Source organism: Sorex fumeus, unplaced genomic scaffold (assembly GCF_029834395.1).
Source record: "Sorex fumeus unplaced genomic scaffold, SorFum_2.1 ptg000131l, whole genome shotgun sequence".
In the NCBI taxonomy this organism is placed as follows: Eukaryota; Metazoa; Chordata; class Mammalia; order Eulipotyphla; family Soricidae; genus Sorex; species Sorex fumeus.
This window is the reverse complement of record NW_026606188.1, coordinates 3192784-3205322: the sequence shown is the minus strand read 5'-3', so window position 1 is coordinate 3205322 and position 12539 is coordinate 3192784.

The following is a 12539-nucleotide window of genomic DNA, read 5'->3' as shown; positions in this document are numbered from 1 at the left end:
GTATCTTAAATAAGCCATATTTACTATCCAGAGACACCATAATTAGGTTCTAGGAGCTCCCACTTAATCAGCATAAGCCTCAAGCCTTTTTCTTTAGCTGGTTCCTGGTAATGGGTTTAATCTTCTCTCTATTTTTATCGACTACCTCCTTTATGTCAACACTGACTCCCTCAGACCTGCTCTGTAGGGGGTTGTGACCTCATTAATTATTTTGTCTAACTATAGCCTCCCATGTCTCATTTCTATGTATTTCTTGGGACATGATAACTTTGATTTTATTAGAAATCATTACAGTCACATTCTGAGACATCTCGGATCTGTCCCTTGGTTTTAATTTCCACCTTTGATTGCATTTCAGTTCCCTCCACCTGAAAGGAATCCCCCACACGAATGGGTCCCCATGTGAATGTATGCTCTAGCTCCAGCCTCCCCACAGTCCTGGAAGCCTGTGATGCTTAGGAAACTAGAAGGGAGAAGAGGCTGCTGGCTTCCTTCTATCTCTGTCTCTGTCTTGGTCTCAGTCTTGGTCTTGTTCTTACTTTTGGTCTTGCTCTCTGTCTCTGTCTCTCTGTCTCTCTTTGTCTCTCTGTCTCTCTCTCTCAGGAACCTGCTTTTTTTTGCCAAACAATGACTCAGGTAGCTATGCATGTTTGCCAGTATGAGATCTATCTCTCTGCCAGCAGCAGCCGAGAAATTATTTTATTTTAAATGTTCGCTTTAGGAATGTCCATTTGAACTTCTGATTGAGAACAATTAATTGATCATAAAATCCATGTAATAGGTTGTAAAGGTAAAGGTAAAGGTAAAGGCCCTCCCGTTGATCGTCGATTTGCTCGAGCGGGCCCAGTAACGTCTCCATTGGAGACTTTGTTGTTACTGTCTGGCATATCGAATACTCTCGGTAGCTTGCCAGGCTCTCCGAGAGGGGCAGAGGAATCGAACTCGGGTCGGCCATGTTGGCCGCTTGTAAGGCGAACACCCTACCCGCTGTGCTTTCATAATAATGAAGTAGCACTGTAGCACTGTCCTCCCCTTGTTCATCAATTTGCTTGAGGGGGCACCAGTAATGTCTCTGTGTGAGACTTGTTACTGTTTTTGGCGTATCGAATATGTCATGGGGAGCTTGCCAGGCTCTGCTGTGAGGGTGGGATACTCTTGGAGCTTGCCAGTCTCTCTGAGAGGGACAGAGGAATCAAACCCGGGTTGGCTGCATGCAAGGCAAACGTCCTACCCACTGTGCTGTCACTTCAGTACAATTAAAAAAATGTAAACATGGAGTGTTTTAAGAGGGCAGGAGATCTCTTTACATCAATCTTTTTTGTATCCTGTTGGTTTCTTTGTATATATTGGTGGCAACGTGAATTTATTTTTTGTTGAGTTTCTCTACCAGGAAACTTTGAACACCATCACTCTAGAGGAACAGAGCACAACCTCACCCAGGAAGAACATTTTTGTTTTGTTTTTAAATTTTTAATTATCTTCTTGAAATGTTTTCATGGAAATTCTGTCTTCCTTGCTTTTACTACCCCCTCAACTTTATCCCAGCTACTCTGTGATCTATTCATAGGGCATTCAAGAAAGAAAAATGATGTCCATAAAAGAATTATCATCACCACAGCCATTCTTCCACCCTCTCTCCATGAGCACAAGTGTCTAGGCCCTCGGATCCCTGACAGTGGACAAGAGAGGGCTATGGTTGCTAGAAGGTTAGGAGGGACAGAGGAAGGCAAGGACGCCCAGTTAACCCAATGTGGATCATTTCCCTCAAAAGTACAAAGGAAAGATAATGTTTGAAATGGTTTCAAGGACAAGAACTGGCATATGGTGGTGCCAATGTTCTTTAATCAAAGGCCACCTGGAACGTGGGTGTAGCTGACCAGGAATGTTACCTGTGGGACATTTCAGCAAGAGACTTTTCAGAAGGATTTATGAGTTTCTGTGTTTGTGTGGCGGAATTTGGGAGATTTTGTGAGAGGGATTTTCCTCAGATGTGTCAGGAAATGGGGGTAATCTCAGGATTGGGTTCACTACTGTACCTATAGAGACTGAAGTTGTAACTTGTGAGGAAGCTCTGAGAACCCGTGTATCCAGTAGGGGGATAGTTCACTGCTTTGTGGATTGTGCCATTCAAGTGTCTTATCTGTGTTCACACATGCAAAGCACTCTGGCCTGTCGCCTGAATCCTCATGACAACAGGGCAGTCTTGTCCTATAATTAATGTTTAGGAACTTGTGTATGTTCAAAAGAAACCAAGAATAGCTGTGTACGTCAGACCAGATCCCAGGTAAAAGGGGCTGCTCTTCTTTTTCCTAGTAATGTGCTTCTTTAAATCATTATACTTGACTTTGTTACAGAATATAAGACTGGAGACATCCAGGTGAAAAATACATATTTATATGAGCATATATGACATACTTCATACGTACATCAAGATGGCCTCATTGAAAATTATCTGTTGACATATATATTACATTCTAAGTTCTCTCCTAAAAAGGAAGGGAAATACATTTACATCCTCTTCAGAATGTTATTCCACAACTTCTTGTAAATCCTCTACAAAATCAAGACAGCAAACGAACAAATTAGGAGCCTGAGCCACTGACTCAAATGTTTCAGTGTAATGTTAGTGACAAGGTTAGGTGTCTCGGGCGATGGATGGACTGGATCAGTTCATCAGTAATGTTGGAATCTTCCAGTTAGAGAGTTGCAGTGTTCTCTGCTAAGTCAGAAATACTGAGGTTGAACCACCACAGGCTTCTTCCAGGAGGCTGCTGTGGGCTGGAGAATAGTGCTGAAAACAGAACCGTCTGCACAGCTAAATTCAACCCATCTCAATTGGAGAGACAGCCGCCTGGGCCGCAGCATAACGTTTAGAACCTCTCATGAATCACTGCACACCAGAGTGAGTTAATACCATAACATCACTGAGAAATCATTTATAATGATGGTGAATCGCACAACGCAACAAAATGCTGACGTTAATTCCAGAACCATATGGCTTCAGGTTTACTTTTTATGCCTTTAGGGGGTGGGTTGGGATAGTTTAAAGCTTTTTGCATAAAGAAGATCATAAAATTGTGATGTTATTTTATTAGGAGAATGGAAATCTCAGTAAAATATAGGCGTAGGACAGAAAATAGAGATGAAGGTAATATAGCAAAAGCAGAATGACTTTTATTATTGGTAGTCACGGGAGCTATGAGATATTTACGACTTCTTTCCAGGCTCCAGAGGCATGGGAAGCTTCAGAACTCTCAGCTCCACTAAAGACTGGTCCCAGGAATTGGAGGGAGTGGGGTGGGACACACCAATTTGACCACAAAACCTTCGGAAACAATGGCCACACTGAGCCACACATTTGAGTAATGGCCATGAAGAAACAAGGTAAAGGTAAAAGGTAAAGGCCCTCCCGTTGATCATCGATTTGCTCGAGTGGGCCCAGTAACGTCTCCATTGGAGACTTTGTTGTTACTGTGTCTGGCATATCGAATACTCTCGGTAGCTTGCCGGGCTCTCCGAGAGGGGCGGAGGAATCGAACTCGGGTTGGCCATGTTGGCCGTGTGCAAGGCAAACGCCCTACCCGCTGTGCTATGAAGAAACAAAACAAAATAAAAACTGTTTGTCAAGTGTTGGGAACCTCATTAAAATTTTTGCTATCAAATCAGAATTACCACAGCAGATCTTTCGTGTCTCTCACATGGTTTCAAATCCATGCAAAGAAGGCTGGGATCCCCATTCTTTTGCAGAAACAAGCTTTGTGGTTGCCAGGTTTTCCCCAGCTTGCCTTCAAGACACGGGACTGCCTTCTTTGTGGCAAACTCATTTCAGGCCACAGGAGGGTCAGGTGTGGGTCAATGGCATTGCACTCAGATAAGTAAGGTAAAGGTAAAGGTAAAGGCCCTCCCGTTGTTCGTCGATTTGCTTGAGCGGGCCCAGTAACGTCTCCATTGGAGATTTTGTTATTACTGTGTTTGGCATATCGGATAGATCACGGGTGGCTTGCCAGGCTCTGCCGTGTGGGCGAGATACTCTCGGTAGCTTGCCTGGGCTCTCCGAGAGGGGCAGAGGAATCGAATTTGGGTCGGCCATGTTGGCTGCATGCAAGGCAAACACCCTACTGCTGTGCTATCGCTCCAGCCACTCAGATAAGTAATTTTACTGAATATCCCCTTTTGTGTACTTCTTCCCTCCATTCTATAATGCTCACTATGCATGCCTGTGGGCTTTGTGTCTCCAAGGTGGTGAGGGGAACTGTCCCTCCAAGGCCTGCAATTGGCAGCACAGGCACGGTCACTTAGACTTTAGGTGGTGTCTCCTGCTGACCTCCTTGGGAGGAACTGCAGGAGAGCAAGAACAAAGCCTGTTGGTGAACAGGAAGGCCCATATGCTGGGGCATGGAGAAAGCAGCTGTGATGCTGGCTTTGTTTCAGGGAACAATGTGATCATGAACCAAGATTTCATCAATAATGCACTATTATTTTGAAGACATTAGAGGTAACTAAGTGTTTACAAGATTATGATGGTTCTGACATTTTAATGGGCCCTTTACATGGAGTGAATTATTTAAAAGCATACTACAGATGAGGTCATGGGCTCTAAATTTAGGGATCAATAGAAATAGGCCTGATGTGCCAGTTTGGCAAAAGTTATGCCAGCAATTTGTGCTGTCAAGATATTATATTATAATGGAATAGTGAGAAGCTCCTTCTTACTGGCCACTCTGACCCAACTTATATCATAAAGGATCCAATACTGAAATTGTATTTTCAGTTATTGTATGAAAAAATGCACACATGTAGATAATTTTATTATTATACCAAAATAACAAGAAGATAGAGTATATTCTAATCTTTCTGCATTTTCCTTAATGATTTGATTATTTATTTATTTAAATTTTTATTAGTGAAACACCATGAGGTACAGTTGTAGACTTACAAATTTTTGTGCTTGGGTTTCAGTAATACAATGATCGAGTACCCATCTCTCCACCAGTGCCCATTCTCGACCACCACTAATCCCAGTATCCCTCCCACCCCCCATCCCCCCATCCCCCCTGCCTCTGTGGCCAGGCACTCCCTTTTGTTCTCTCTCTCTCTTTTTGGGTTCTGTGGTTTGCAAAAGAGGCATTGAGTGGCAATCATGTTTGGTCTATAGTCTACTTTCAGCATGCATCTCCTATCCTGGGCAGATCTTAGTAACACCCTTTATTTGGTGCTTCCTTCTCTATCTGAGCTGCCTTTACCCCTAAAGTGTGCGGCTGGCCTCCAAGCCATGGAGTAAACCTCCTGGTATTTATCTCAGCTATTCTTCAGTGTTCCCCAGATGAATGCAATCTTTCTATGTCTGGCCTTCTCTTTCTGACTCAGTATCATGCTAAGTATCGCTTAGCATGACACTTTCCATGTAGTACCACTTGTATGTAAATTTCATGACTTCATCCTTTCTAACAGCTATGTAGTACTCCATTGTGTAGATGTAACCAAAGTTTCTTTAATCAGTCATCTGTTCTGGGACACTCAGGTTTTTTCCATATTCTAGCTATTGTAAGTAGTGCTGCAATGAACAAACAAGTGCGGACATCACTTCGACTATACTTTTTTGCCTCTCTGGGATATATTCCCAGGAGTGGTTTTGCTGGGTCAAATGGGAGCTCGATTTCTAGTTTTTTGAGAATCGTCCATACTGTTTTTCTAAAGGGCTGAACCAGTGGGCATTCCCACCAGCAGTGAAGGAGGGTCCCTTTCTCACCACAAGTTGTTTTTGTTCTTTTGGATGTGAGTCTGTCTCTGTGGTATGAGATGATATCTCATTGTGGTTTTGATCTGCATCTCCCTGATGATTACTGATGTAGAGCATTTTCTCATGTGCCTTTTAGCCATTCAGATTTCTTCTTTGAGAAAATTTATGTTCATTTCATTGCCCCATTTTTGATGGGGTTGGATGTTTTCTTCTTGTGGAGTTCAACCAGTACTTTGTATATCCTTGTTATCAATCCCTTGTTGGATGTGTATTGGGTGAATATCCTTTCCAATTCTGTAGACTGTCTTTGTATTTTGGTCACTGTTTCTTTTGAGGTGCAGAAGCTTCTTAGTTTAAGATATTCCCATTTGTCTACCTCTATTTTCACTTGCTTGGCCAGTGGTGTGACATCTTTGAAGATACCATTAGCTTTAATGTCATGGACGGTTTTGTCAACTTTGTCCTCAATGTGCCTTATGGATTGGGGTCTGATGTTGAGGTCTTTAATCCATTTTGATCTTACTTTTGGACATGGTTTTATTTTATTAAATTTATTTATTTATTTTGAATACCCATCCCTTCACCAGTAACCATTTCCCACCACCACGGGTCCCAGTAACCCTCCCACCTCCCATTCCATCCCCATCCCACCCTGCCTCTGTGGCAAGGCATTCCCTTTTGTTCTCTCTTTCCTATTCAGTGTTGTGGTTTGTAAAAGAGTTAAACTTGATTTTCAGGGAAAAACGTTGGAGAATTCACTTTCCATTGACCACTTTATATATAAGAAGATGTTTGCAGTGAGAGTCCTGGTTCCTACATAAGAAGCTATGCTTGTAGAGGCTCATGGTCACCAGGGTTCCCTCTGGAGGAGGCGGGATGCGGCACCTAGCCCATCTGGGACTTCCCGGTGATCTCTGCTCTCTTCGGGACTGGGAGCATTCTTGGTAGCTGTGGAGGCCCCTCCCCCACCCCCCGCGGCCTTTCTTCTCTGTGGCTGTGTGCTATAAAGATGGCACTGGTGGTGGTGGGGGGTTGTGGGTGTGACTTCCGGAGTCAGAGGTTACCTGGTGCCGGGGCAGTCCCAGCAGTTTGCAGTGAGAGTCCTGGTTCCTGCATAAGCGAGCTATGCTTGTAGAGGCTCATGGTCACCGGGGTTCCCTCTGGAGGAGGTGGGATGCGGCACCTACCCCATCTGGGACTTTGGACATGGTTTTAGGCAGAGATCTGAGCCCACTTATTTGCATGTAGCCATTCAGTTTTGCCAGCACAATTTATTAAAGATGCTTTCCTTTCCTCGCTTCACTTCACTTTTCTTGCCCTCTTATCAAAGATTAGATGATCATATGCTTGGGGGGAGATTGATTATTTATTTTGCTTGACAGAAAATACTGGTGTTTCCAAACTTCAAGAGGGTTGAACAGTGGTATTTAAATTCCTTTTTGTTATGAATTTATTTATTGATTGAGGTACTGTGATCTATAATACTGTTAATCATGGTTTATTGGACACATAATTTGAACATCACACCTTTTGTCAGTTATCCACCTCCCTTCCTGAAGACCCCAATGCCTCTCCCTTTGAGGATTGGTTAATGTTCTAAATGACAGGGACCAGCTCACGTGGTAGAGTGAGAGAGGATTGCATATATGAAGCCCTGAGGTTAATCTTCTCTGCTATAAGCACTTCTGAGGGGCGGGGGGCTGAAGGGGTAGACCATCAAAACTTTAAAAACAGTCTACTTTTTCTTCAAATATAATATTCTGTACCAAAACTATATAAGTTATCATAAATAAAGCAAAACTTTTCACTTGAAGAGGGATCCAGAATCCAGTTCTCCTTGCTCACTTCTTCCAACCCTCACCGATTTTGTCTTTGAATAATACCTAGGGATTTATGTATTCGAGTTGGAAAACCATTGACTTATACCTGATTTAATATAGACTGGTGTGATCTGATTGATTTCAGATTGGCTTAATATTTATGATCATTAAGATGATTGTAAGAGGGCTAACTCTTGTTTCTCCGTGGCAGGATGTGTAGCATATGGAAGGTCTCTATCAAAAGCTTGTTAGCAGAGTACTCACTTTTCATTGTATTTTTTTTTCAGTTAAGGAGGCGTGGAGAAGTTAACATATAATGCAGTGATAAAATGTCTTCACTGCAATCCACCCTCTTGGTGGCTTGCATGCTACAAAGAGAGTTCAGTAGTTGTAGTTGGAAAAGAAGGTAAAGAATAAAAATCACAAAGGCATTTGGAACAGGGAAAAGAAACAGAATTTGTAGTTCTTAGAGCAGTGAAGGCCAAGGTACTTGCTGAGAGGAACTGAGTGGAAGATGGATACTCTTTTTTTTTTCATGTGGATACTTTCAGATATGATCTGGCTTCTGATCTTGTTCACGAATCAAGAATTTGGTTCTTAAAACTGTATTTCTTAAATGGTATGAAATAAATAAATGAGACAAAAATATTGGAGAAATTGTAGAATAGGATACTTTCAATTGAAATAGAAAAGACATCGGAAACAGCTTGATAATAGGAGTACATACTATCTAATGAAACATGACCTTATTGTAGAGTTGATTAATTTCATGGTTCAACAACATCACTTGGAATGAAGGCACCCAATTTTTGCCATTAGCGCCACTATTTTTAGCATCTGCTATATTTATGCTGAATTATTCTCTTTGATTACAAGGTATCAGATTTGTTCCAAGAATTACATCTACAGAACAACATTAATAGGACTATTTCTTTCTATTGGATTATTTTTGTTCAGTGATACAAAATATTCCCAGAGTACACCAGTGAGGCTTCCCCCATTTATGACCAACCTGGGGGTAAATCTGGGGGTGGAAGATGCTAGGAGAGCTACCTTCCATTGACCCAAGCCATATCCGTCTCCCCAGCAAAGTATCTGAGGGCTTTAGGGCTGGCAAAGGCTGCATGAGCACCTGAACTGCTCTAAGTGCACTTACACCAAGAGTCCCTGCAGCCTCCTAAGGCAGCCCTCAGACAGCACCAAAATATACTTCATGACATGGGAACTGGTCTCCACCCCGTAAGATTTGGGGGACCCTTGGCCTCAGGCTGCAGTAAGGGATTGCTTTTTGTAAGAAAAGGAACAGTCCTCTCCTCCTCCACCCAAGTTTCGAGGTTCATCACTTACCCTTGCAGAAAACAATTTCAGGAGATGAATAGTGTGTTAGAGACAGAGATAGAGGACCGAGGATCCTATAAAGTAGAAGAAAGGAATTACATGGCAGATTCCAAGATGAGATGCAGGTGATTCCAAGATAGAATGCGCATGGTTCGCTTTTGTGAAGTTGGTTTATAGGGTTTCCCAAACTGCTGCCTCTCTACGCCCCTCTCCTCCCAAGGAGGACTTGGGGGGGCAGGAGGGTAAGAGTCATGGGGAAATAACTTTTAAACTTTGGGTGGTCTTCTTCAAAAACTTATTTTAGATCCTTTTGTTCCTGATGATGTTTTCCTATCCTGGGGGCATTGATCTGGCATCATTCAGTGTTATCAGATCTCAGTTCCTCTATCTATACAGAGGGTTTAGCTCTGATGCTCTTTTGGCTTGTGACAGAAGATCTCCTTTAGCGCATATCTTGGTTTTATTATTGCCCAACACACTACATTGGCTACATGATTGTTTCAAGTTCAAGATTAAATCAATTACAGAAAAAGGAAATCTTTGGCTTGAGTCAATCATGACTCACCACCTGGGTCTGAGGACAGCTCAGCCATCCAGAAGCGCAGTCTCTTCTGCTGAGATGAAGAGAAAAGGGAGGAAATCTCAGTCAGGAGCTTCTACGAAGGTCACATTTCCTTACTACTAACTGGTTTATTTATTGTGAATTCTTCAATTCTTTGATTCATCTCCAGTGAGTTCCAGGAATCATGTAAAAATATAGATAATTTACTGTGAACTAGTTTAAATAAATAGTCAATAAGATGAAGAACAACACACACCTAAAGGATTTATATTTTTTATATTTTACAACACACACCAAAAGGAACACTAGATGGATGTGTATATAAACCAAACCAAGACAAAATACCACTCTATGAATTCTAGAGAAAGTGGAAGAAAATAGCAGTTTATATCATAGGAAGAATACACAATCTGAGCTCTGCAGCACTGAAGAACAATAGAAGAAATAAGTGTAGGTGTGCTTAAAGGGAAAAATTATAAATTTTTGTACAATGTAAAACAAACTAATTAAAATGGACCACTGGCCAGGAAAGGTTTCAAAGTTTACAAGAAGTTTTTTTTTTCTTTTTGGGTCACACCTGGCGATGCACAGGGGTTACTCCTGGCTCTGCACTCAGGAGTTACTCCTGGCAGTGCTCAGGGGACCATATGGGATGCTGGGAATTGAAACCGGGTCTGTCGCGTGCAAGGCAAATGCCCTACCCTCTGTGCTATTGCTCCAACCCCTACAAGAAGTTTTTTAATGTGTAATTTTCCATTATAATTTATAACAAAAAGATATATTCAGACTGAGATAAGCATAAAATACAGAAGATAATTAACAAAAGAAATAATGGTGAACAATAAACACACACACACAAAGCAGTAAACCTCTTCACAAATCAAAGAAATTCAAGTGAAGACAAAGGAGATGCCAATTTCCACCTTCTAGCAAAACTTAAAAAATTATAATACAATTATAATTGTAGTAGAGGTGATATACTTAATTATTGATGGTAACTTGATGGATCTGTATGCAAAAGATGAAAAATTGAAATGAAAGCTTTACAGATATTTATAATTTTAAAAATTAGTAATTCAAACATACAACATTTATTCTGTTTTGGGAGGTGAGGGGGGGCATCACACTCAGTGGTGTTCAGGGCTTACTCTTGGCTCCGTGCTCAGGGATTGCTCCAGGGACCATATGAAGTGTTGGGGATGGAACCAGGCTTGGCTGTGTTCGAGACAAGTGCTTTACCTGTTGTATTATTTATTTTATTTTTTAAATTTTATTTATTTATTTATTTTTTACAAGTTTCCAGGAAACATTGAAGGATCTTTATTTTTTTTTTATAATTTATTTATTTATTGAATCACTGTGGGAAAAGTTACAAAGCTTTCAGGTTTATGTCTACTTTGACCAGATTCATTGTTTCGATTAAAGATGCACCATTATTATTTAGAGTTTACCCCCCCCCCCCCCAAATCAGACATGCTGAAAAAGCATTGTGAAATAATTTGCTTTCTACAACTGGGTTCAAGAATTATATGATGTTGTGGCCGCGCAGTTTTGGATTTCTGCTATTTTACTTATTAATACCCTGGAAGTATTTCTACTGAAAGTCAGATAATTAAGAGATTAGTGTCTGTGCTCTGGAGCCATGGCCGTGCGGGAGAGCCGCTTGTGTGGGGCACCTGGTGACCTCGGTAGGGCGAGAAGGACGAGCCAGGAATGCCCCCCTTCCCATGAGGTTTTAGTTGCCCCGTCACCACCAGCTCATACCTGGCTTTCCACAAGGCTCCCAGACGGCTGCCATCTTTCTTTCCAGAGGAGAGAAGGCGGAAGGTGTATTACTTATTTTAATAAATTAAACCAGTAACTAAAACTTTACATAGATCTTTGAAAATCTTTATTACAGTTCTTTGAAAAAGTTGGAAACCACTAAAATGTGAAATATCTGGGGTCCAGAGCATCTGTACAGCATGTACGGCATTTGCCTTGCATGAGGCATCCCATATGGTCTCCCAAGCATCTCCAAGAGTGATTCCTTAGCAGAGAATCATGAGTAACCCCTGAGCATCATCCGGTGTGGACTAAAACACACACACACAGTAAAATATATGGAAATAGTTTACTTAATCATGGTTAAATATTATTCACTCAGTTAAATTTGAATACATTATAACAAAGAGAATGTTTTTGATAAACATAAAAATATGGCAAAAATATGAACTGATTTCCACTGTTTCCATATGGAAGGCAATAAGCAGACAGTAGCTCTGTTAAGAGTATGGACCATTGAGGGATCATTGTTTTTTGTGTGTGTGTGATCTGGAGGCTCACCTGGTGGTGCTCAAGGGCTACTCTCACGTTGTTGCAGGGAGAGTTTTTCCTGATGGTGCTGTTGTGAGGGAGGGTCCGGGAGGAGTCAGGGATTAAACCCAAATTTTGGGCAAAGCATCACACTAGCTCATGAAACTGTTTCCCTATTATATCTTAATTGTTGAAGATATTTCTTTAATACAAGGGCATTGAACCTGCGTCAGCTGCATGCAAGGCAAATGCTCTAACTGCTGTACTACTGTTCCAGCCTCCTCCTATGGTTCTTTGAGAGAGGTCTCTTCACATATAGTGGGAATGGGGGAGAGGGTGGAAAAGAGGGAGGGAGGGAGGTGTGAGTCAGGTCACCTTTTTAGACCAAGCAGACACCATCATTTCTGTTGTATTCTGTTGTCAGAAGGGAGTCACTAAGAGAATTAAAATTCACTCTTAGAAAGGAAATATATAAAATCATTTGTGAACATACTTGAAATAAACATGTTAGTCAAGATTTCTTTTCATTAAAACCACAATGAAGTGGGTTGGTGACCCAGTGGACACATTTGAGGTCTGAGTACTGTGTAGAGAAGGGATAAGAAGGAAGGAGAGGAAGTGGCCGAGAGTGTCAAGACTCAAATGTCCAAGAGAACTTCTGTGCTCCCTTAGCAAAGGTGATTGTTTTATCATTGTGGCAGTCAGAGCAGTGGTATTTCTGGTTTTCCCCACACATGTGTCCAGAGGGAGTAGGTTTTGCCAGCAACAAGAAATTTTCTTTCTG